This window comes from Pygocentrus nattereri, chromosome 19, assembly GCF_015220715.1.
Source record: "Pygocentrus nattereri isolate fPygNat1 chromosome 19, fPygNat1.pri, whole genome shotgun sequence".
Classification (NCBI taxonomy): domain Eukaryota; kingdom Metazoa; phylum Chordata; class Actinopteri; order Characiformes; family Serrasalmidae; genus Pygocentrus; species Pygocentrus nattereri.
In genome coordinates, this window is record NC_051229.1 from 17,314,526 (window position 1) to 17,340,507 (window position 25,982).

A 25,982-nucleotide genomic window follows, 5' to 3' on the forward strand; every position below is an offset into this window, starting at 1 on the left:
GCACTCGATTAATAACAGCAGGCTCTTTGGACCTCTTGATTACTGTTAATGTGCAGCAGGCATGGTGCAGACAGCGAGTCTGCAGCGAGAAATGAGAAATGTGGTTTATTCAATCATGAAGGAATGGCTCTGATAAACACCCTGTATCCTATGACATGAGAATACATTGAACTTTCTAAAGTCTGACCTACTTCTTGCATAAATGTAGTAGATCCTGAAATGACAAATGCATATATTTAAATGTGCTACCACTTTTTATGAGTTGTTGTCTCTGAGGCAGTGTCATTAGCCATGCAGTGCTTTGAGAAAATTTTGTATTAGAACAAAAAGTTCAGGCCTGATTTAAAATCTCAAATACCAAACAGACATTAGACTGATTAAGTTATGATGACAAAAGTGAATAATTCATTCACATCCTCAGAAGACACTCCAGAAAATAACCCCTGGTATTTGGAAGTCCCATGCTGGCTGCCTGCTCGAGTGTTGGCCGGTTTTAATGGCAACAAAATGTTTGGTTTAATAATTCTTCTTTTAAAAATGCTCATTTCTAGTTTGGTAATGTGGTGTTCTGCACATTCAATGGGATCTTCTGCATCTCTTCTTTTGTCTTCGGTATGAGTGAGTGGCAATCCACTCTTTCCACCAAGCTCTTGAGAAATTGGGATTAATCAGATTTACAAATATGCTGTGGCATAAGGTTTTTCCAGAGGTATCCAAGGCATAATTACAGTTGCTAGGCTATGAAGGGCCAGTTGAGTGAACCCATATTCTACAGCACTACCCAGAGGTAGATTTATGCTGCATTTCTTGTTAATGTTAATATTCACATTAATATTTTTTTTTTTTACTTTTCTCTAATGAACATCTCCCAGAATTTTGATTTGAAGACATTCACAGGGTCCAAGTGGATAATTAGGGGATCCTGGACCTCCCCCCCAGGTCCCCCTGTATTTCACATCTGAAGACATATCTTTCACCAGGCTTAGACTTGAGTTCTCCTTAAATACTCTTTCATCATCAGTTTCATCCACTCAGCGAAGGGGCCCAAAGCACAGCCTACATTAAAAATGTTCCTCTACATGCTATGTGCAGTTACAGTTTTCCACCAGAAAGGTGTCCAAATCCCCAAAATGTAAACAGGGCAGCTTTAAAACATTAGTCAAGACAAGGTATATGGTGGGAATTTAACTGTACTGTATTCCATGAGCTAAGTTCCTTTGCTGAAGGGATGAAGACATGAACTATGGGGTCCCACCCCAGCGACAGCATTTGTGCCCTGAAAGTGTAGTGCTTTTTCAATGAGCTTATAATAGCAAGAATATGCGTCAGCATCATTTGTAATCTAGAAATAAAAACTTTTAGAAGGCACTGCACAGGAATATATATTAATGATTTAAAAGAGCATTCACAATGTGAGGTATAACCATGTTGATACAGATGGTTTGAGGATAAGGAGCAAAGAACTGAGGTAGAACGCTGTGATTTCATGCAGGTCATGGAGGTCACGTTCATTAGAGTGTCATCAGTCCTTCAAAGCTCCACTCAGACAGGGTGGAAAGGCAGAAGTGGTGGGAGAGCATGCAGAAAACAGCAGGAGCATGAGGACAGAACAGAAGATACGCTTTATCATTTATTCCCTCTCAGTGGGACAAAAGCTGGAGAGCAGTTTCATATTAACCAGAACAAAAACACGACACTCTTACAATCTAAAGAAAGAAACAATGTGCGTTATCTTTAAAAGCTAGCTGAATTCTGGCAAAATCCAAGTTCTAAACTTTCAAGCTGCATGTCCAAAAGCATCCAGACTCCCCTTAACTAGAGAATGCAGCTGCTTTAGAAAATCTATCAATTTTTCAATATTTCTGCGTAATTATAACGCTGAGATGTAAACAACGTCATTCAGAGTGGTTTGATGTGAAATGGTTCATCGTAGAGAAGCTTACAGACTCCGATTTGTTTTACAGCGGTGCTGATGGGAACCAGGGGTGACAATGTCTGCAACACTAATAAAACTATTTTATTTGCTAGCCAAAACCAGTGAACCTACACTTGTCCTCTGAGTTAAGATGTAATGTTGATTATGGCAATTCTGTAAATTTCTTTGGGGACTACTTTGCTATAGAGTTTGCTATACTTAGCCAGACAGCTAATTAGCTACCATTACTGATGTAAAAAAGGTCAAACAAAACCAAAGAGCAATAAACTTGAAGTTAAAGATATTTATCAGACTGTCGCCGCTCCCCAGTTTCCCCAAATGCTTTAGTTGAATGCACTAACATTATTCCTCCTAATAAACAGACACATGTTCAACTCTGTCTCCTCATTATTCGCCACCATCACTGTAACATTTTATCTGACAAGCTTTCAATAACATTATCACACAAATGTAATAAGAGGGGGTGGTGACGATGAGTCTGTGTCTAAAGCATCTGGCTTTAAAAATGCTGTTGGGACAAAAAGCCCTCCTAAGTCAAAGCACCATTTTCAGTGTAGATAAATGTAACATCCTTAGTTAGTTATAGTGAACTGTACTGCCTGTCACTACATAAAACAATAGAAACAGATGGTTAAAACAGAAGTTAAGACACCTCTGGTCTTAAAATTAGGACTGTATTGAGGACGTTTAGGACTTTAGAACTTTAGTTAGGATGTTGCAGCAATACTGTTTATCTGGAGTTAATGGATAAGATTATGAACTTTAAAACTGTTCAATCCTGACTGAAGTTGTCATGGTGATTAAGCAGACAAAGTAAACTTAAGAAGTTTTGTAATACAGCCCTGGTTTCTATCACCACCACTGTAAATAAATGTCAGTTTTTTCTAAAATGCACCAATTCACATCAAAGCAGTCTGAAAGACTTTGATTACATCTCAGATTGAAGTAAGCAGAGATTTTGAAAAAAATGTGGAATTGTTCGAACTCGAGAGAGAGAGAGAGAGAGAGAGAGAGAGAGCAAGAGCTATAAGTCCACATCAACTGCTCATATATTAAGAGATCTGTTGGGAAAATCCTCTGATCTTGGTAGGAGGTGGAGTTTGATGACACTAATGTAAAGCGTGACTAACACGTGTCTCTATATTGCCTTTTTTTTTTTCCAGGGAGTTTGGAGACCATGTTATCTGTGACAAAATGAACTGATATCTAAAGAATTTGGTGTTTTTTGAGCAAGTCCAAATCTCACCCTCTCCCTCTGAACTCCCTCTGAGATCCTCAACTGAGCTTGTATTATTTCTAATGCTAACATCCACATTGTTTTAAGATTTAATTACCGCTCTGTATTGGCCCTTTGGCAGTGCTTCTCTCTTGCTGAGAGCCTTTTGTTGATCTTGAGTTCAGCTCGGTGGGGGTTTGATCTCTTTTTTGTGGTCTCACGCCAGCATTGCTGAGTCTTTGAGTGTATAATTGTAATCTTTTTCTTTAACACTTGATATGACTGATCTACATGAGACATTCTCATTAGACATAATCTGCCCAGTTTAGATCTTCAGTCTCATGAACTGCACTCAAAAAGTATATAGCGTGCTAAACAGTACACTCTTAGAAAAAGGGGCTCTTTACAGTACCTAAAAACTACTAAAAAGAACCCCTGTTGATGCTATATAGAACCGTTTTCAAAAGGGAACAAGAAACATATACAACACATTCAATCTAAAGAACTTATTCAGGATGCAAAGGGTTCCTTAAATGTTCATGATTCTTTACTAAAGAACCTTTGAAGAACCATTTCTTTTAAGGGTATACGCAAAAGGTTTAAACCCTTCTAGTGCTATGTAAAACCATTTTTTAAAAGGTTCCTATGCTCTTCATCGTAGACATAAACCATTTATATAGAATGATAACCAGGTTAAATTTGTGCTGTCAACTTTAAAGTACCACAAAAGTCAAATAAAAAAAACAAACATTTACATTAAATTATAACTTCCATTTTTTTGTATCATTGCTATGTTTAAGCTTAATCTAAAAAAAGGCATGGGATTGTGCTTAAACACTAATTAAGAATGCAAAAATCTATGAATATGCATGATTTCAATTGTAAAAATCCCTTGTTGCTAAACCCCACCACCTCTCAAGAATCTGTTATCACCAGTCATTCAATTTCACTCACTGAGAAGTCTTTGTCCTTGAAACTTGGTTCAGTGAGCTGGAATTGCTGGTGGTTTAGCCTTCTCACTAGCCTTGTTAGCCTCTGGTGCTAACAAGGATCCAAATTAAAAATAACTTAAGCCAACAGCTTCACACCAAAAAGGACAGTCTATCTGGTATGATCTATGTTTTTATTCTCCAGACTTGTATCACTGAGGCTTCATTGACCCAGAAAGAACCTATGCGATTGTGTGTATAGCTGTTTAGGTCTTCTCGCTAAGCGAACACTACCTTCTAGTGAATAAGGAGCAAAAGTAACTTAGGCTCACAGCTCAGTGGTAATCCTGAGTTTAAAGCCAGTTTTTAATCAACTTGTAACTAATTTATTAAGTAATCTTAAACTGAAACTTTGCTTGTTTGCAAGTGATTTCAGATCCACTTGGTTCTCCCTGATGGAAACTGTTTGCCTTCAGTGTGTTGTGCTTATGATCATTTTAATAGACGTCAGCGTCACTAAATCATGATGTTCTATTAAAAGACTGGTTTACCAAGACAGAGGCTGGAGGATTTACCTGAAATGAGTTCATGAAGCCAGTCTTGTTATAAAAAATGATAACAGGACATTAGAGCCATAATTAATCTTTTAGTACTTTTACTTTCGATACTTAAGTACATTTGAAGGCAAATACTTTTGTACTTTTACTCAAGTTGAGGTCTAGAGTAAGGACTTCTACTTTTACTGGAGTAATATTTTACTTTGGGTAACTCTATTTTAACTCAAGTACATGATGTGTACTTCATCCACCTCTGCATTTAGGGCATCATATGCTTTCAAACTGGGGGATAAGACAATTATCACCACCACCGCTAATTCTTTGGTGATACGAAGCTGAAGTCAACCATTCACCAGGTTCTTGTTTGATTTTCCTGTTCCACCTTAAATGGTGCATTCTGGCACTTCAGGTATCAATACTGCTAGGCTATTTGGTGGAACAGGAGTTTTTTTTATGCTTGTTATGAAGAAAACGACCATAATACATTGAAACAACACTAAACTAAAGATAATACAATGGTTAGCATAATTTTTAATGGGGAAAATACACACACAGATACACACCTTCTAAGCCACTTCTCCTTCTGGGTCACGGGGGCTGCTGGAGTATATTCCAGCGGTCATCGGGTGAAAGGCATGACACACCTTGGACAGATCACCAGTCCATCGCAGGGCTGGGGAAAATACTTCTATTAAAATACTATTAATAATACTATGGTCTTTCGCGCAGCCATCTTGCTGTGTTGTTTTTTTGACCAAAAAAAAACCCAGACATGCTGTTAAATTTGTCAAAGATCACATAACTGATGTAAAGGTGTTAAAAACAACCTCTACACTACTATTAAAGCTTTCAGAATTAATGCCTGCAACAATATAAAACCAATTATGTTATGGATAAGTGTATAAAATTGTCATATAGAAATAGTTTTCAAAGAAAGAGGGCATATGTGCCAGGGGCTTCACCCTGAGTGAAGTTCAAATTCACAACCCTTATGTTTGTAGTCAAGAACGCTAAGGGACGAACCACCTGGCAGATAATGAAAGATGGAGAGCAGTTAAGGGTCCAGGAAGCAAATAAACTTTAAAAGAAGACAAAAGTTAAGGGCAGGTGGCAAAGAGTTGAATAAGGAAAGAGACTAAAAGGGGTACATGCCATGCACCACACCACCGAAGGCTGTGCTAACTCAAACTAAACTTGGGACTCCCAAAAACTGACTTACAACTTGATTTTTAACCTCTCCCACGCTTCTCCCTGAACACTGAGGATGGGAGATCACTCAAGAGATCTTTTTTTAAATACAAGAGAAAGCAAAGAGCTTGAAACTTAAAAGAAAAAGAATTTACCTGCTGAATCAGAACATCCTGCACATGACACACAGAACTCAAGACTGAGCAGCTAGCAGTGTGTGAATAGGGCATCCACAGCTGCACCTGCTCTGGCCTAATCACTCTGTCCTGGCTCTCCAGCCTCACCTAGTGGCCAGAGGAGGAGCAGCAGGTTGCCTGGACATTCAGCACAGGAAGAAATAGCACATAGGGAATTCAAATATGCAATGCAAATACCTGGGTAAAAATTGACATACACAATTACAGTATGTAATTATATGCACTTTTTTATTCATAGCATTCTAGACATATTAAATAAAATGTCTAAAAATAGTTTGTACAGCAAGTGATATCAAACTTTTGAATAAACACAGGGCAAGATTTCACTTGAAAACTTGAAAAAGCATTAATAAGTTCCTCCAGATGAGAGTTAAAGACAAATGTTTATTGTCCTTTGTCCACTAACTTTGGTTAAGTTAATCTGGGGGAGGCTACCTAAACCTGTTATGGTAATACATTTGTTGATTATGATGAATTTGTATATGTTATCTATAAGTATGGACCCTCTGCTATCTTGTGATTTTTAAAAAACGAATCAACTACTGACTGAAACTACTACTACTACTCTTATTACTACTAATTATAATAATAATAATAGTAATAATAATAATAATAAGAAGAAGAAGAAGAAGAAGAAGAAGTGTCAGGCATCCGCCAAGTATCTATTTAAAAGCTAGAGCAGTAGGGAAATTTGTATTACTGTTACTGTCTTATGCTAAAATTTGGTCACCCTTCAAAATAAGGATGCATGTCCATTACAGTGAACACACTTCTGTAAATATTAATGCATAGTTGCTACTTATTTACTGAATTTACATATTGGAAAACAATAACAACAAAATATGATGTACAAATGTATCAGCTTTTTGGGGGATATTATGATTTTTGTTCAACATGTAAAAATCTGCAATAAAAAGAAACATTACACTAATATTTGTCGAAATGTACCATATTTTATGTACCACATTTTAGTGTGTTCACTGGAAAGGATGTGTTAAAAGCATGTTTTTATGCAAAAGTATATGCAAAAGAAATATATATTGGTTATCATGAAATTTTTGGTTATCATGAAACATCATTTTTAGCCAATTGTGCTTCTAACTTGGATAACACAATAGAAAGTGTACCTTCAATATCAATCAACCAGTCTCTTCAAATGCATATTGTTTCATTTTCTCTAGGCCTTCTGTTGCTATCTTTCTTGGAAAAATGCACTTCAAAAAGGGTGCACAGGACCCAGGCCTGAAGTGGTCTCTCCTTACTGACAAACCGTAAAATAGTTTTTCTGAAGCTCCTCCAGCAGCCGAATCCTTAAACCTTCTACAAACCTGTAACAAGATGATATCCAATTTATCTTTGACCAATGAGGAAACAATTTCAACAACAACTGTTCCAAGGGAACACTCTTCCATTTACAAAGAAATCCACAGCAGACTGCACAAGTGAATCCTTCTCCTCCAGATTAGGTACACTACTCAGGCTGTCTGCTGCCACCATAGTCGCTTAATTTGCCCTGACTCTTTTTGCATCGTGTGTCTAAAAAAAAGTGTCAATAATGCAATTTTGCAACAGTGGCATTAAACTGTCTGACTGATGTACAACACTTTCGGATTGCTACTAACTTTGATCAACTGCTTCCTGAATGAGTGGTTACAAATTTCCTCTACCAGCATGGGATGTGTGGGTGATGCCACAAATCTGCTGATAAAGCCTCTCTTATAAGAAGTGTGGGCCAATGCCTCTATGTGCTGGACAAATGGATATCATTTCCCCATCCTTAAACACTTAAAAAATTAGAATAATAATTAGTTATTGCTATACTGATCTTTAGTGTCCAGAGCCAAATGCCAGCCCTTTTCATGCCCCTCAAACATTTGACTGATGGATGGCCCTGACCAATAGTCTCAAGTACTCTTGTGTCAGACCTTCAGATTTCTGATCTTCATCCACTAAAACAACACCCAGTTTTGCTGGCTTAAATCATCCTCTTTTGAATACTTGCAGGCCACATTCCAAAATCCTGTCCCTGCGAACACTTATTTGATTGCTTTGTGGACGGATGCTCATGTCAACTTTGCTGGCCATTTTTTTCAATATGCTCTGTAGCTCTGTCCTGTAGCGAAAGAAGTTGACAATAATTTTCTAATGAAAATATTTTATTTTTAAATATTTTCATATAAAAAAGCACTGTCATTGTTTTTTATTTTCAGTAGGTGATGAGACTACTGGTTAGATTTAAACGTGATAGTGATATTACAGCCCAATTATAGGTCTCCTTGTTGTATATGTTGTATATAAAATACTGACCATGCATTATTAGTGTTAACAGTTTATAAACACAGTTTAGCTGTAGCATAGCATATTTAATATAAAGCCAATTAAGAATCAAGAGTGAAATTATGTGGCATATTGTGGAAAGTCAACATCAATGCTTTCTTACTGTCAGAACTAATTGATTAGACCCAGTCTTTGTTATGGTGAATTTTAGCATTTGGACTTACTCATGCAAAGGCAAACCCAACTGAAATAGAGGAGAGACTGGGGCAAGAGAGTGAAAGCTGCTCCTCTTGGTCTTCGAGCATTATTATAGGTGAAAAAGCTCAATAGATGAAAAAGCTGATGACCGATCCTCAATGATAGTCACTTATGGCATCTGATCAGAGGGCGGGGCTAGCAATGCTTGGTTAGAGGGCAGGGTTGGAATCAGCAGCACTTGAGAGGACAGCATGGTTGTGACACCTGTGCAGAGAGCAGGGTCTCTGGTGCCTGGGCAGAGGCCACGCTCTGCGGTGTCTGGCTGGAGGGCACCTGCACCTGGGCAGGAGGGAATGGATGGTCAAAAACTTCATTATTTGACTGATCAGTGATCAGAAAACATGATCCTAGCTAATAATAATATTAATAAATTAATAATAATATTAAAATGACATTAAATAAATGAGACATGACATCAAATTCAAAATGCGCATATATTTTCTTTAAAACAATAAACTTTCTCTGTTTTAACATTTGATATGTTGTCTTTGTACTACTTTGAATTATTATTATATAATATTATTATAATTATTTACATATAATTATCTCATATATTTTTTGGAGATGGGATTGTAGTTTTTAGGCAATAAATGAAAAGGTGTGGCCAAATTACATTTACCAAGTCCTGTTAAAAAGACATTAGACTGGCCTAACATCACATACTGGCCACTGATTTACAACCGCAATAAATGCCAGTGCTTATTTTAATAAACCTGGTGTGAAAATATCTTAATGTTATGTAAATTTACTATGATTTTAAAAAGCCAAAATCACCTTTCAAGAAAACAGAAATATAAAAGCCGTCTAGCTAAAATATGTTTAGGATATCTGTGATTTATTTGTAGGTATCTTAAAAGTTCCTAGCAACATCTGAAAGTTCTGTTTCAGACAGGCAGTAATTAATAGCAGATATCTTGAATTGAAGATTCAAAGTATTGAAAGTAAATTTGATGCCATTCACACTAGTCAAAATGTGAGATTTTACCAAAAGTAATAAAAACTAATAAAAGTTGCTAGCAAAGCTTTTAAACAGTAAACTCAAACACATGCATAAAGCTGAATGTAGCTTCTTATTCTCCAGCTTCTACTTCAAATTTTCTGCTTCACCTTAAATGGTGCTGCATTTACACTGGGGTACTAAAGCTGGATAATACAAAGCCAACGTCAGTGTACCTGACTAAATGCATTAATTTACCCCAATAAATACATCCTAAATCAACAAAAACAAACTTTCTCTTCAAAATGTTTGAGCGGTTAGTGTGCAGCTCAGCAAAGCAGCTGTTGAGCTCATCTCACTAGCTAACACAACGTCCCAAACTACAAACTTCTATACTTTACCTACTACACTAATAAGTCCACTTCTAATGCTATATATGCCTTCTTTACATACTATTTAGTGTGCTATTATGCAGTTTGGAACGGGTCACCAGTAATACAGCAGGAAATCTCATCCATTTACATTTCAGCTTTCCTCATTTGTCACTACAGTACCATATCAAACAAAATCAAGGCAATACATCCAAATATGAGTTAATACATTTTAAAATTAGATTTAATAAGTGATACCAAGACATTGTTTTACTGAATAAGTTATGGCTTTGTTATCTCAGTACAAATGGACACAGCCTGAATGAACTTGATGTTGATGAACTTGATGGTAGCAGGGCGATTGTGACGTCATTGGAATACTATCAATACACATGTTTGATTAGTTTAATTGTTCCATTGTGACGTGGCTGAAACAGAACCAGCGGTGTTCCATCAGGATTTTAAACCTGGAAAAAGACGTCCAGTCTACCTTGTTTTCGGACCTCTTTTTTAAACTTCTGAGCGATGCAAGCTTTCATATCCAGTGTCTCCGCTTCACTGTCCCTCACTGGGCTCAACCTGCGGCCACTGCTGGTCGTAGCCGGGGCGGTCACCACCACCGCGGGAGCCTATTACATCTACACTAGGACTAGAGATCGGCAGCAGGACCGGACAGCGGTTACTTCCGCTATATGCGCCGAGACTGAAGGTAATAGAGTGAACTGTTATGACGGTGAAACCGCTGGAAAGCTTCATTAACGATGTTCGCTTTGGAAATTCAAGTAGTTCCTCAACTCGCTAAAATGTTCGCACTGAGTGTATTTATCAGCTATAGCAACGTTGCTGTGTTATTCACAGGCTTGTTTGAATGTTATGAAGATGCTAGGCTAACTGTAGATCCCGGACTAAAGAAAACGCACGTCAGGTTTTAAAAGCAAACACAACGGATGATGTTAGTGTGAACTGGGTGGGGAAAACTTTCACAGCCAGTTAAAATATATTTTAGCACGTTTTACCATCATATTTAACACTGCAATGAACATTAAACAGTGTATTAGCACCACGAAACACAGCCTGTTTAATACTAAGTCTAAGTTAGTCTAAGTTTACACCTCAGCTGAGTTACATTACACTCCTCTCGGCTTCACGTCACTGCCTCACTTTATTAGGATTTTCCCCTGGGAGCCTCATTCATCGCATATATTGTTTATTTTAATGAATTTTGTAAATCGTGCGATCGTGCTGTAGTCCACATTATGTTCATATTAGAAACTCTGGGTCTAGTTTGTTTTCTCTGTGGTCAGAATGAATGGGGTATTCAGAAAGTTGGTTCTATCTCCGCCTGTGGTGAATAAAAATGTTCAGAATCTGATTTCGTTTTGTCCTGCATACACTTTCCTCCCAAGTATCACCGGATCCTCTGAATTATGAGGTTGTTAAATAGTTAAAATATGAATATTGCTACATGTAAGGATCCTGCACAGTGTGACACTTTGCTTTGTAAAAATCCAAATACTAAAAAATGGATAGTCTGAAAGATGTTCTGCCTCTTGCTCATGGAGTGAACAACACGGCAAAATTCCAAAAAAAAACTTCAGAGGATTTGGACAAGACAGGTTGTAGGAATAGTATATTTTTGTCATAGCTTGGGGGAAAAACGTGATGGGACAAAACTAGCAGTCTTCCTTGTTCAGGATTACTGGACTGAAAACATCACCCTTACTGATTTAACATTTATATTTTAGACCCAGTGCAGCTTGAGACCAGCGCTCCTCTCCAGCCTGAGCCAAGCTCTTCTCCTCTGCCTCAGTGTAGCTCTCCTTCCCGGATGAGACCAGCATTCCCATCCGGCCTGAGCCCAGCTCTGCTCCTCGGCTTCAGCGTAGCTGTCCTTCCCAGCATGAGAGCAACTGTCCTCCCCAGCCTGAGGGCAGCCACTTTCCCCAGCCTGAAGGCAGCCATTCTCCCCAGCCTGAGGGCAGCCACTCTCCACAGCCTGAGGGCAGCCACTCTCCCCTGCCTGAAGTCAGTTCTCCTCCCCAGCCTGAGACTACTTCTCCGCCGCTGCCTGAGAGCAATTCTCAGACTCTGCCTGAGAATAGGTCTTCACCCCAGCCTGAGACCACATCTTCTCCGCTGCCTGAGAACTGCTTTTCACCCCAGCCTGAGGCCATATCTCCTTCCCTGCCTGAGAGCAGTTGTCCTCCCCTGCCTGAGAGCAGCTCTCCTTCCACCTGAAAGCAACCCACCTCTTCATCGTGAGCTTTTCTTGATCATTTGATGGCCATGCTTTTCCCTTTTACGGCTGCCTCACCATGCAGACAGCGCAGACAGCTGCATATTCTTTAAGGTAACAAGCAGTATCCATCACACCAGAAATGCACAACATTAGAATTCTTGTCTCACAATTCAGAACAGTTTGCTACACAGCAGTTTCTACAATTTCAGTTGAGTTCAGTTTATTTACAAAGTTTATTTATAAAGTGAACTGAACTGATATGATTAAAACTGTTATCAGTTCAACTCAGTTGAATTTAATTCACTTTAAGTCATTTTAGTGTTGCATATCATATTACTTTATAGTAAACATAGTTTATCATACATCAATGAATTACTCATCCCAATTCTAGCATTCCAGTACATATCAGCCAAAAAACACAGCATTCTTCTTCTAAAGATATTTTCCGTTTATGGTTCATTGAACGAAGAAATTTCCTCTTTTGAATTTATTAAAGTGTTTGACTCTATTTTTCTCTCAGGATGAGATGGGGGTCCTCTTGAATGGTGTCTATTCTATGGAGGATGGTGTTATGTGGCTCCTGGGTTGGCTTCTGGCTGATGCTATGTGGGAATGTCTGCAGTAAAACGGCATGAAGCTCCTGGAGAGGTTGGAGGCCATCAAATGTCCCAGCACACATTTGCATGCCTCATCGTTTCATATCATTCTCTTCCATCATTAGATCCAAAATTGTTTGTCAGTACTGGTCCTGGACTGACCTGCACAATTTAATGTTCTCTCTCCTGCAGCCTCCAGATCAGCTCATGAAGGGCCTCTTAACACTGTTTGAGGAGGACCAGCACAAATTTCTGCAAGGCTGTGGCCCCTTCAGGACCTGAGTTTGGTACTATTGATCACATTTTATTTCACTTTAAATTTACAAAATGCAGTGTTATGATGTTCAGTTCAGTATGCCTTCTTAGATAGGATAGAAAAAAATAGGATAAAAGGAAAACATAAAATAGAATGGAATAATATTTCATATGTTGAGGTAGAGTAAAATAAGATCGGATGAAACAATAAGATAGTATCAGATTATAAGATAGAATGAGACGATATATTGTGAGATAAAAATTAAAGATAACATTTAAAAATCAATTTAAAGAGAACTCTGTTGTTTGTAGGGTCTCTCAGTGTCTGCTGGGTTCCAGGATGGATGTACAGCCTCCTTGCTTGGTATCAGATCTGCTTGGATCATTTCTCTGTTAAAGGTACGTCAGAGTGGTAAACTCTGGAATACTGGCTAGAGGAAAAACTAGCTAGAAAGTTTAATGTCGCTGTCAGTTCACTGTCAGCATTAATGGCATGTTACATAAATAATTATGTGAACAATATTTGCTGCCTAATGAAATTCTAACCTTTGTCTTTTTCTTGTTCTTGTTTTATTTCATACATTGTGACAGAAAGCAGCTCATTGATCATCTCACCATAAAACAGGGGTTCTACAGGGCTCCTCAAAACGTCTTAGAACGTCTTAAGATAAAATATCCTAAAATATTAAGATCCTAAAATAAATCAGGAATGTTCCGGTGTATTTTAATGGTTCAGGAATCAGCAAAAGTAAACCATGCAGTTCAGAACCTTTCTGTCATATTGCGCTCTAGTCATCCAGCTGTCGTAGAGCTGCTACAAATGGACATGATCCACAATCTTCAGTAGTGAGAAGCGTTTTCAGAGGACAGCAGTGTGATCTAAATATTCATCAATTTTAAGGTGGAAAATATCTGCAGTGTCCAGGTTTCTGTTGTGTTGGAACTGGCCATCTTTTTATCCAAATATGGGTACCTATAATGTGAACATCCAGCTTTTATAGTCTGTTTCAAGCTGTAATAGTGACACTGTAATACTGTTAGTAGTCAGTAACAGTGACTGTTTTTCATTAATCTATTTCTGCCAGCATTGTGGATGACCCCTCCTACCGGATACCAGATCACCGCAACCACCTCCAGACTCTGCAACAGTTTCTTCTGCGGGGCAGTCAAATCACTGAACTCACTGGTTCCCTGTGTGAAGTGCAGTGAAGGCCTGTATAGGGTGTGTGATGCTCAATATCTACAGTTGAACATAATAATACACAAATCTACCCATTCATGTCCAATTGGGTGCTGCATCCTTACTAGATCACTCTGAGCTGGACTCAATAACCAGACTCTTTTTCTGCAGGCCACATGCTTGTTCCTTTATTATCTTGTTACTTCATTACTTGTTCCACTCAACTGAACATACATGAAGGCACATATACACTCACAACTGTACTCATACACGATTGGTGCTTATGCTGCATTCAAGTGGTGTCAGAAACTAGGAAGGAATACGTGAATGGAGCCTCATGGATACACATTTTTACCTTTTTATAAAAGTAATGCAACCATCTTCAATGCCAAAAAATTCTGACTTGGGAAGTCAAATCATTTAACAGATTTAACAGAAGTGTAATATTTACAAGTGAGAAACTTTAGACTCATACTTCTTAAACTGGGGAGGTAAATTTACCTCCCCAAGTTCATTTTAAATGAATAGGCAAGTCAGCAGCTAGGTTTGAAGAGAAGACAAAAGGAAGAGGGCATTAAAAAGGTAAATAATTTTCTTAAAAAGCACATTTATATACATTTACATTATTTGTGATGTGCAAGTTTAGTTTAGTGAGACTAACTACTTAAAACTAGGGTTCAGGTGAGGAAAATGGAAGTTATAACTACAGCTAACAACAACATCATGGCATAACACTTGACAAGCACCTCCTAGCTAGGTTAATTAACTGGCTATCAGTTAAAGTTTTAGTTGCGTTAAGCTTTTTAACTCCTTTGTCGTGGCTGTTGTGGATGTTAACTTATTCCTTTCAAATGTTGGGTTAGCTAACGTTACCTCACGGTTAGCGCGTTAGCTCGAAACAAACATGCTAACAGCGCTAACCGTAGATAACGCGCTAGCTCCGAGCTAACGTTAGCTAACTACTCTGAGCATTTAAAGGAAAAGCCTGTGCTTTTCAATATATTCGTATCATTATGGCATAACACTGAGTATTGAACCGATAGTTCGCAGTTAGCACGTTAGCTTGGAGCTAGAGTGTTAGCTCTGTCCTAAATCGTTTGTAGCGTTAGCGTGTTGTCTTGTGAGGCGATATTTCAAAGTTCACATGAGCGCCCACTGTCATTAGTGCGTTACATTAGTTCGACCTGTAAGTAGTTTTATGTTAATTATAGGTTTCTTAATGTTTGTTTGGAGAACAAAATCTTTCTTGTTTACAGAGTTTGCAGTTGTGGAGTTTCTGTCTCATTATTCAGTTTCTAAAGTAAAGCCCATCTATTCCAGACATGCTGTTACTGGAGCTCTGTGTCAGGGATCTGATGGAAATGCTGATTGTGGTGTTGTACCTGATTGTCAGGTAAATGGGGTTTGTTGTATAGTTTGACACAAAAACTGTTATCTGGAAATGCATTAATGATGTTTAGGATATCTGAATACTTTTCTTCATCCATCAGGAAGTGGACAGGATTTAAAGTAGAATTTTAGAAATGTTCATGTGCAAATTTTTCACTTTAGATCAAGAATTTTGAAAACTGTATTGTTACTATTATTATTTTTAAGGACAGCGAATAACTGTGAATATCTAGTATTTTAATTAGATGTTTGAAAAAACAAAAATGAATGTATGCAAAACAGAACATTATAATCATAATATACCCAAATAAACTGGTGATGGAAACAGTTAAAAGTCTATGTATAACTGTGTAAATTTCTACCACCATAGGTGGTTTAGAAACCCACTTCTTGCCAAATGTTGGTCATATTATGGGATAAAACTATGTATTTTAAATCATTAGCAACAACAGCAGTTTATCCAGTTTTGTATTTGCTTAAAAATCCTCTACTAGTCATATTAATTATTGCACACATAATAGCTGCTTATCAGGTTAAATTGTGAAACAGTGTGTCATACACAGTTGGCTGGGTTGACACCTTTACTTCAGGGACATACAGAACTGTTTTTATTCCAAAGAACTTACGTATAATTAGTGTTAAGTATAAAAGGACAGTTATGTTTCTGATTTCAAATAAAAAATCCTAAAATTGCTTTACGGAAGATGTCAGATCAGATTTAGCCTGTATTTCTGTGGCCTCTCCATTCAGGATTTTTTTTGTCTGCCATGGTTTAAAATTTGTGCAGAAAGATTGTGAAAAATGTATTTAGGAATGTGGAAAACATAGTACTTTTAAACTCAAGGCCAATGGTCTGCAGGATGACCAGCTGTGTATGTCCTTAATGATGTTTTTGTTCATTCAATTAATTAGTCATCTATTATTATTTGGATCAGATCTGGACCACACAGTTTAAATATGCTCACGTTACACTGTGTGGGTCAGATCTGGCCCACACCTTTTAAATATGCTCACTTTATAGTGTGTGGATCAGATCTGGATCACACAGTTTAAATATGCTCACGTTACACTGTGTGGGTCAGATCTGGCCCACACCTTTTAAATATGCTCACTTTATAGTGTGTGGATCAGATCTGGATCACACAGTTTAAATATGCTCACGTTACACTGTGTGGGTCAGATCTGGACCACACCTTTTAAATATGCTCACTTTATAGTGTGTGGATCAGATCTGGATCACACAGTTTAAATATACTCACTGTACTGTGTGTGGGTCAGATCTGGACCACACAGTTTAAATATGCTCACGTTACACTGTGTGGGTCAGATCTGGACCCCACAGTTTAAATATGCTCACGTTACACTGTGTGGGTCAGATCTGGACCACACAGTTTAAATATGCTCACGTTACACCGTGTGGGTCAGATCTGGCCCACACCTTTTACAGTTTTTCTCAGTTGCTTTGGTACGTTTCTCAGATCAGAATTGAAATTCTCAAAACTACCTGCTCAATCTTCACATCATTGTGTCACTTGTGCACATCAAAAATGCAGTTTCTCATTTCTTTGAACAAGTTGCAAATGCTTTGGTACTTCTATGCAAATGATTATGTACAATTCTCTGCGGTTTCCTACATTATCAATTGCTTGTATAATGTTGATCAAAATGTATTATATGGGTCTTTACATGCAAAATGGTTGAACAAGTTGTCATAATATGTCAAGCATATATCTAGACATTTCCATTAGACCTTTTTCCTAAATCTGTCCTTAAGTGGTAAATTGCTCCCAGGTGATTCTTGACTTTCTCTAATGAAGGTGCATCTCATGAACCATCAACCAGCAAGTATATATATAGCTGGAGCACCACACAATGTTACAATGTCTGACAATAGAAGGACAAGGAATTGGACGGGGTCAACAGCGTGGAGGAGGAGTTGGGAGGCAAAACAGAGGAAGAGGCAGAAGAGGCCAAGGACATATGCATGTTCCTGATGAGATAAGAGCCACACTTGTAGACCACGTTGTCAATCATGGGCTTACAGTGGCTGAGGCTGTTCGAAGGGTGCAGCCAAATGTTGCGAGAACAACTGTGTCCTCAATTGTTCACACTTGTTGACATAACAGGTATGTAATCTAACAATAGGCACTACTGTAATACTGTATGCTTTCTGTAATGCATCATACAATATTACAGAATCCCACTTGCATTTTACAATATACAGTAAGTGTACTTTATACAGTGATATCTTACTCAATTTTGTGTTTTGCATTACTATTTTTTCCACATAGAACTGCAAGACAACTTCACAGGGGTGGCAGAGTGCCCCTTTTCACACTTGAACAGGAGGACGCTATTTGCACAATGGTTGTTGAAAACAATGCCATAAGGGAGATAAAGAGTGCCATTATAGAGGACTCTACAGTAAACAACATTGTGTAGTGATATACAGTACAGTGAGTGCGACCTTTACACATTTGCTATGGCTGTAGAGAAGAAGATGCAATATGTGCTGTATACATTTGATGTAACTGTATCTTGTCCAAAATAAAAACGCATGTAATTCATAAAACCCATTTTGTGTCTTATGGATATAGCGTATAATGGAACTGGAAGCAAGTGAACCACCTCACAGCTTCATCTCCATGGATGAGGCTGGCTTCAACCTAACAAAACGCAGAAGGTGTGGTCGAAATATCATCGGCCACAGAGCTACAGCTGATGTGCCATGCCAGGCCATCGGGGCGGGAACATAACCATGGGTACTGCTATCTCTGAGAATGGTGTGCTAACGCATATTCCCATTATTGGGCCATACAATACAGAGCATTTTGTCACCTTTTTAGACACTCTCTATGGGGACCTCATCCCTGAACAAGAGGGATCAGATTGGAGATGACTTTCCAAAGTACATCATAGTTTGGGACAATGTCAGTTTCCATCGCTCCAACATCATCAGGCAATGGTGTGCGATCCACAGTAGGATGCTGATGAGTTCCTACCACCCTACTCCCCATTCCTTAACCCCATTGAGGAATTTTTCTCAGCATGGAGATGGAAAGTATATAATTGCCAGCCACATACACAGATGACCCTTCTGGCTGCCATGGATGCAGCTTGTGATGACATCACAGCAGATGCCTGCAGAGGCTGGATAAGGCACAAGAGAAGATATTCGTTGTGATGTGGATGAGAATTTGTGGCCCAACAGACTGGAACGTCAGGAGGTGTAGGAAGACTGCACTGTAATTCCTATTGCACTGCATGTACAGTTTTCCCTAAGGAGATTGTCCCATGTTCACATTTGTACTTTTGTTTTTTCATTTTTTTTTCTTCGTGCTCTGCAGTGCTGCCTTTTCCTTTCTGTATCGCATATGACAACAAATTACAGTATAAACAATAAAAGAGTAAATATGAATCTTGTCCAGTCTCTTGCATTAATCTCCCACATACACTAAGGTGTAACCTACAATTTACAATAATTGTCATCAGAATTTTAGCCATAGTTTATATCAGAACATCCCTCCAGAGTACACGGTTATATTGACAACATGACTAAGCTATTTGACTGTCTTATCCGTACACAATGACACAAGGACTTGTCATTCTGATGGCAGTGACATGTTCATTGACACAGATATTTACTTTTGAGAGATGAACTAAGGGTTTTGAACAAATTACTGGCTTTTGCAGGTCATCCATGGTGTTTTGCTATTTGTCTGAATTGTTTTGAGAAATACACTTACAGTTTTGCAAATGCCAAGGATGATTAGAGAAATCTAGCAAAGCAACTGAGAAAAACTGTAAATATGCTCACTTTACAGTGTGTGGGTCAGATCTGGCCCACACCATTAAAATATGCCCACTATACAGCGTGCGGGTCAGATCTGGCCCACACCGTTTAAATACGCTCACTTTACAGTGTGTAGGTCAGATCTGGCCCACAGTGTTTAAATATGCTAACTATACTGTGTGTGGGTCATATCTGGCCCACACCATTTGAATATGCTCACTTTATAGTGTGTGGGTCGGATCTGGCCCACAGCGTTTTAATATGCTCACTTTACACTGTGTGGGTTGGATCTGGCCCACAGCCTTTTAATATGCTCACTTTACACTGTGTGGGTCGGATCTGGCCCACAGCCTTTTAATATGCTCACTTTACACTGTGGGTCGGATCTGGCCCACACCCTTTAAAATATGCTCACTTTGCAGTGTGTGGGTTGGATCTGGCCCACAGCATTTTAATATGCTCACTTTACACTGTGGGTCAGATCTGGCCCACACCCTTTAAAATATGCTCACTTTACACTGTGTGGGTCGGATCTGGCCCACAGCGTTTTAATATGCTCACTTTACACTGTGTGGGTCGGATCTGGCCCACAGCGTTTTAATATGCTCACTTTACACTGTGTGTGTCGGATCTGGCCCACAGCATTTTAATATGCTCACTTTACACTGTGTGTGTCGGATCTGGCCCACAGCGTTTTAATATGCTCACTTTACACTGTGTGGGTCGGATCTGGCCCACAGCATTTTAATATGCTCACTTTACACTGTGTGGGTCGGATCTGGCCCACAGCGCTTTAATATGCTCACTTTACACTGTGTGTGTCGGATCTGGCCCACAGCGCTTTAATATGCTCACTTTACACTGTGTGGGTCGGATCTGGCCCACAGCGCTTTAATATGCTCACTTTACACTGTGTGGGTCGGATCTGGCCCACAGCGTTTTAATATGCTCACTTTACACTGTGTGTGTCGGATCTGGCCCACAGCATTTTAATATGCTCACTTTACACTGTGTGTGTCGGATCTGGCCCACAGCGTTTTAATATGCTCACTTTACACTGTGTGTGTCGGATCTGGCCCACAGCATTTTAATATGCTCACTTTACACTGTGTGTGTCGGATCTGGCCCACAGCGCTTTAATATGCTCACTTTACACTGTGTGGGTCGGATCTGGCCCACAGCGCTTTAATATGCTCACTTTACACTGTGTGGGTCGGATCTGGCCCACAGCCTTTTAATATGCTCACTTTACACTGTGGGTCGGATCTGGACCACAGCGTTTTAATATGCTCACTTTACACTGTGTGGGTCGGATCTGGCCCACAGCGCTTTAATATGCTCACTTTACACTGTGTGGGTCGGATCTGGACCACAGCGTTTTAATATGCTCACTTTACACTGTGTGGGTCGGATCTGGACCACAGCGTTTTAATATGCTCACTTTACACTGTGTGTCGGATCTGGCCCACAGCGGTGTAATATGCTCACTTTACGCTGTGTGGGTCAGAACTCAGACAAATTTCTGTAAAGTCTTACTTGCTTTACAGTTTACGGGCCAGATCTGGGCCACATCTGTTAGTTGTACTTTTTTTAAAGTGTGTCGACCACAATTGGGTTAAATCCATCAGTTCTATGAGTTTTAAAGCATATATGCCAGATGCCGGTAGAGGACCCAGCCAGAACTGGGCCAGAACTAAATCAAGGATGTGACCCACAAGTGGTAATTTTTGCTACCGAAGTATACATTTTTGTGATTATGTATAGTTTTAAAACATTTAGTTTGGATTTTTTATAATTTTGTCAAAAATCTGTCAGATGACCAAAAGACTAGATTTGATACAATGAATTAAGTGATACAAACTCAATAAAAGCCATATGATTATTTCAATTTCTGATATACAGACATGAGCCAGCCAGGGGTTGCTCCAGGACAGGGTGGGAAACTGTGGGTTCAGCCAAAGTCCTTATAAGACATGTCTCTTTCTTGGCTAAGGTCATGAGCCAGAATGAATTAATCAGTCATTCACTGATTCACTTGTTTACTGGTTTAGTTAGAGGGGCAGGGATACAATAGGACAGACAATTAACCTCAATGATGCAAAGTGAAAAAAAATCTATAGAAACCAACTAGATCAGGGGTCAGAAACCCAAATGTTAAGATCAGCCATTTTGTCCATTCAGCAAAAATCAATCCACCTCAGGAGCCACAACATTTTATGCCCATCTTGGCTGTAAACATGTCTCAGTATAATGTGATTAGTCAAAAAAACAACTGTGGATATCTGTAACTTAGTTTCATGTATCTAAAAACATAGTTAAGACATCTTAAATAAGGACCTCTTTAATTACTGGAATTATAACTAATTAGAACAAAAGGTGACATATCTAATTAACTTCATGACTAGTCATAAATGAATTGTAGAAATTTACTGCATGTTTCAGAACTGGCCGTCTTTATTCTAAATATGGGGACCTATAATGTGAGCTTGCAGCTATTATAGTCTGTTTCAAGCTGTGATAGTGACACTGTAATACTGTTAGTAGTCAGTAACAGTGACTGTTTTTCACAAATCTATTTCTCATTTGTTATTGTGATAGGCCTTTAACAGTTGTCATCATTTATTATCGGCTTATTGAAATACTTCTGTTCAGTGACAGGCTCACTTCTTTTCAATTTTCTATATTCACTATTATATAGTTATTGTCAAATCTTATTATACATATCACTGTATACAAGCAAACCTTTTTTTCATTTTTGTGTCACAAAAATTGTATTTTGAATATGAGATAGACTAACAGAATATAGACTCGTCACTATCAGACATTTTGGCTATGTTTACATTACAAGCCTCATTGCTCAAATCCGATTTTTTGCTGATACTCATGGTAAGTGACCCAAATCTGTCATTAATGTGAACGAGACTGTGTCCAGAAATGACCTGCATGTACACATTGTGCTCAGTAACGTCACGTGAATGAATCAGAACAAGCCTACGCTGCGACGATATTTATCTGGTCAGCTCTCGGCTTCATTATTAGAGCGAGACGAAAGTGAAAAAGGTGAGATGAGCTGCTTTTCCACCGCTTTTGCTTTAACTTCTGATCGCACTGCTGCCATAGTAACTGAATGACGGCGCACGCGCAGTGGGAAAAAAGCACATGAATTCTGATCTGAGGTTCACATTAAAGTCGCATGGCCACAAGTTGGAAATGTATCTGATATAGGATCACTTATGAAATTGTGTCCACACAGCTCTGAAAAAATAAGATCTGAGTCACATTAGGGCAAAAAATCTGATTTGTGTCACTTCAGCCTGGTTATGTGAACATAGCCTAGTTTTTAACTCACTAATTCACATTTAGCAGACTGATGCTTCTCTGAAAGGGGTAAGTATAAAATGAATATCAAGACCCATATACATTTTAAAGAAGAAGCCTAAGCCATTCCCTGTACTTTCTTTAATGTGATCAATTTCATTTTTCATTTTAGAATGAGTGGTGGCTTCTTGGTACCATTGAGTTTGAAAGAATACAATGATAATGTTAAATTTGCGCTGTCTGCTTTAATTTACAGATATTTTTATATAATTTTAAATGCTTTATCTGATATCACATTTGTCATTTTAGGGAACCAAAAATATCTCACTACAATATCCAACATCATACAGTCAATGGGAATCGTTGTGGTTTCAACCAATCTTGACTGCTAGCCTAGTGACTGACCAATGGTCTAATAAATACTCAAAGACAACCTCACCTGGACCCTGAGCGTCACCTGCCTACCCAAGAAAGCCCAGCATTGACTTATCTCATGGACTCTTCATCTGGCAGAAGCTAACCAAGCAGCAACCTTCCATCACCTCCAGACTCTTTGTCCCCGAGGCAGATTACTGAATACACTGATGCCCCACAACATCCACCTGGACTAATCTACGGTGGTGCTTGAAAGTTTGTGAAACCTTTAGAATTTTCTACATTTCTGCATAAATATGACCTAAAACATCATCAGATTTTCAGTAGATAAAGAGATAAGTGTCCTAAAAGTAGATAAAGAGACCCCAGTTAAACAAATGACAGAAAAAATATTATACTTGGTCATTTGTTTATTGAGGAAAATGATCCAATATTACATATTTGTGAGTGGCAAAAGTATGTGAACCTTTGCTTTCAGTATCTGGTATGACCCCTCTGTGCACTAATAACTGCAACTAAATGTTTCCAGTAACTTTTGATCCGTCCTGCACACTGGCTTGGAGGAATTTAGCCCATTCCTCCGTACAGAACAGCTTCAACTCTGGGATGTTGGTGGGTTTCCTCATATTAACTGCTCACTTCAGGTCCTTCCACAACATTTTGATGGAATTAAGGTCAGGACTTTGACATGGCCATTCCAAAACATTAACTTTATTCTTCTTTAACCATTCTTTGGTAGAACGACTTGTGTGCTTAGGGTCATTGTCTTACTGCATGACCCACCTTCTCAGGATTCAGGAATGACAAAGACCACTCAATACAGCCAAGCTACCATTAGTGAAACTCTTAACTTGGTAATCAAACAAAATCAGCGTCAGCCAGCTAACTGGGGTAAAGTGTCTAGATAGTCAGGTCTCTACCTTGATAATTTCCACTCTATGCTTGTTGTCTTCTTCCTCTGAGGAACAATTTCAATTGCTACTTATTTATCTTGTTTCTTTCTGCTTCTACCAGATGCCCATCAAAAATCTACAACCAAGCAGTTGTAGTTTTTCAAAAATTCCTCCCACCTTCAATATACATCATCAGAAGGTAATTTCCCAAGTCTTTAAACAAGAAAAGCTCATTCTAGCTGGGCTGCACTGTCCCACTTCTGACATCCATGTAGACACAGAGGGGGCAATGATTCCACCATAAGTGCGCTTTATTAAATATCTGGGCAGAGAGGCACATACTGATGCATGAAACCATGGGAGAGGTCGTCACTAGCCAAACACTTCACCCTCATGGAGAACACCAAACCACACTACTGATCCCACTCCCAGCACAGAACAACATCATAAACACACATCACATACCTTTAACTGATGGACAACAACATTAACAGCACTAATCAGTAGCAGGTTGCTACAGTACTGTTACTTGAGTTAATATTTAATAAAATACTTTTATTTGACTATCTTTAAGTAACATTACCGCAAAACAGAGCAGCCACTACTTGCAAAAACACTACAGAGACATCCAGTTTAGAGGAGATTGAAAGAGGAGACCTGTAGCAGCACATATGAGGAACAGATTCAACAAAAGGTCATCATTTTTGAATGAACTAAAAAAAGGCTTCAACATTAGTGATGAGAATAACAGCCCTTTTAGCTCTGTTTCTTTTCCAAGAGCCATTCATTGTTATTTTTATAATTTTATCTGTGAAGCAATCAACCGGATAATGAAAGGGTAAGATCTGGATCTAATTCAAACTTTTCAAGGTTTTATTTGAACTTCTTACAAGAAACAATATACTCAGCCTGTGAAGAACAAGCATTTGTTGCCTGATTAAACTTATTGGTTCTCTTAGTTCTAAATACAGATCCAAAATGGGTCAGTCCAATGGTTGGCACTGACATGTCCAAAAAAGGATGAGAAATTATTCTCACTTGAATTTGACTGCGTGAGCTATGATGCGGTAACTCAGCGACAGAATGGAAATTCATTGGCACCAGAACAGAAAACTTGAGGAAGAAGTTGACAAACAGGAAGCTAACTTTAGCCTTGTGCCAATGCTAATGTTTAACTATGGAAAACATCAAAACATACGATCAACACAGTCACCACACTGTTATAATAATAATAATAATAATAATAGTAATAATAATAATAATAATAATAATAATGATAGTTAGTCTAATCTATCATTAAAGATAGTTATTTATTGAACATGTGTGCATTTTAACAGTTATGTTATGATATCTTTAAACTCAAGGCATTAATTAAGATGTTAATAAGCCAAATATATACAAAATCATCATTAATAGGTTACTTTCTATTGATAGGTGTTTGTTCCAAACCTTAACCTCTAAATTTGTGAAAATAATATTTACATTTTACATTGTATTCGTGTGACTACAAACAATACATTTTAGTCTGTAGGAGAGCCTTATTTTAACCACACCCCTGTATTTTAGGTCAGGATGTGAGACTGCATCCAATGGCGAGCAGTCCCATTGTTCTGAAGTAAACATGTTCTAAAGTCTGAAAATAGGTGTGTAAAATTTAAAATGTCAGTACCAAAACACGTATTATCTGCAGTTAAGTAACGTTTTATGTTTGAATAAAAGTATTATGCTTTTATGTGTGTACAGCTGTTCAACACTGTGTTTACTAGTATTGTACTGGCTAGCGTTTTGGAGTTCTGCACAAAATTATCTAAAATTATCACTGCCGAAACATTTCTTAAAGTTTCGATAGTTTTCTGTTTACAAAATGGAAAGGATTTTAACCTAAAATCTAAATCAGTTAAGAGTCAAATCTGACTCAACCAATTCTGTAGAATGATCCATATGGAATTACAGGTGTAAGACTTCTGCACATTACACAAAGGCTAAGGGAAGAACCAAGAAACATGAAATTAAGGCAGAGGAGGCAGGAGATGACAGAAGACGAGACGAGCAGAAAAGAGAAGGGTTGAACGCTTGAA

General features: G+C 38.4%; 1 long non-coding RNA gene across 1 annotated transcript; it reads left to right on the forward strand.

Moving 5' to 3' along the window:
* The first annotated feature begins 17,566 nt into the window (after positions 1 to 17,566).
* Positions 17,567 to 18,943, forward strand: LOC108427110. The gene is made up of 3 exons (XR_001857827.2): positions 17,567 to 17,651; positions 17,817 to 17,981; positions 18,123 to 18,943. It is a non-coding gene; the product is annotated as an uncharacterized LOC108427110 (long non-coding RNA).
* Positions 18,944 to 25,982: the final 7,039 nt, after the last annotated feature.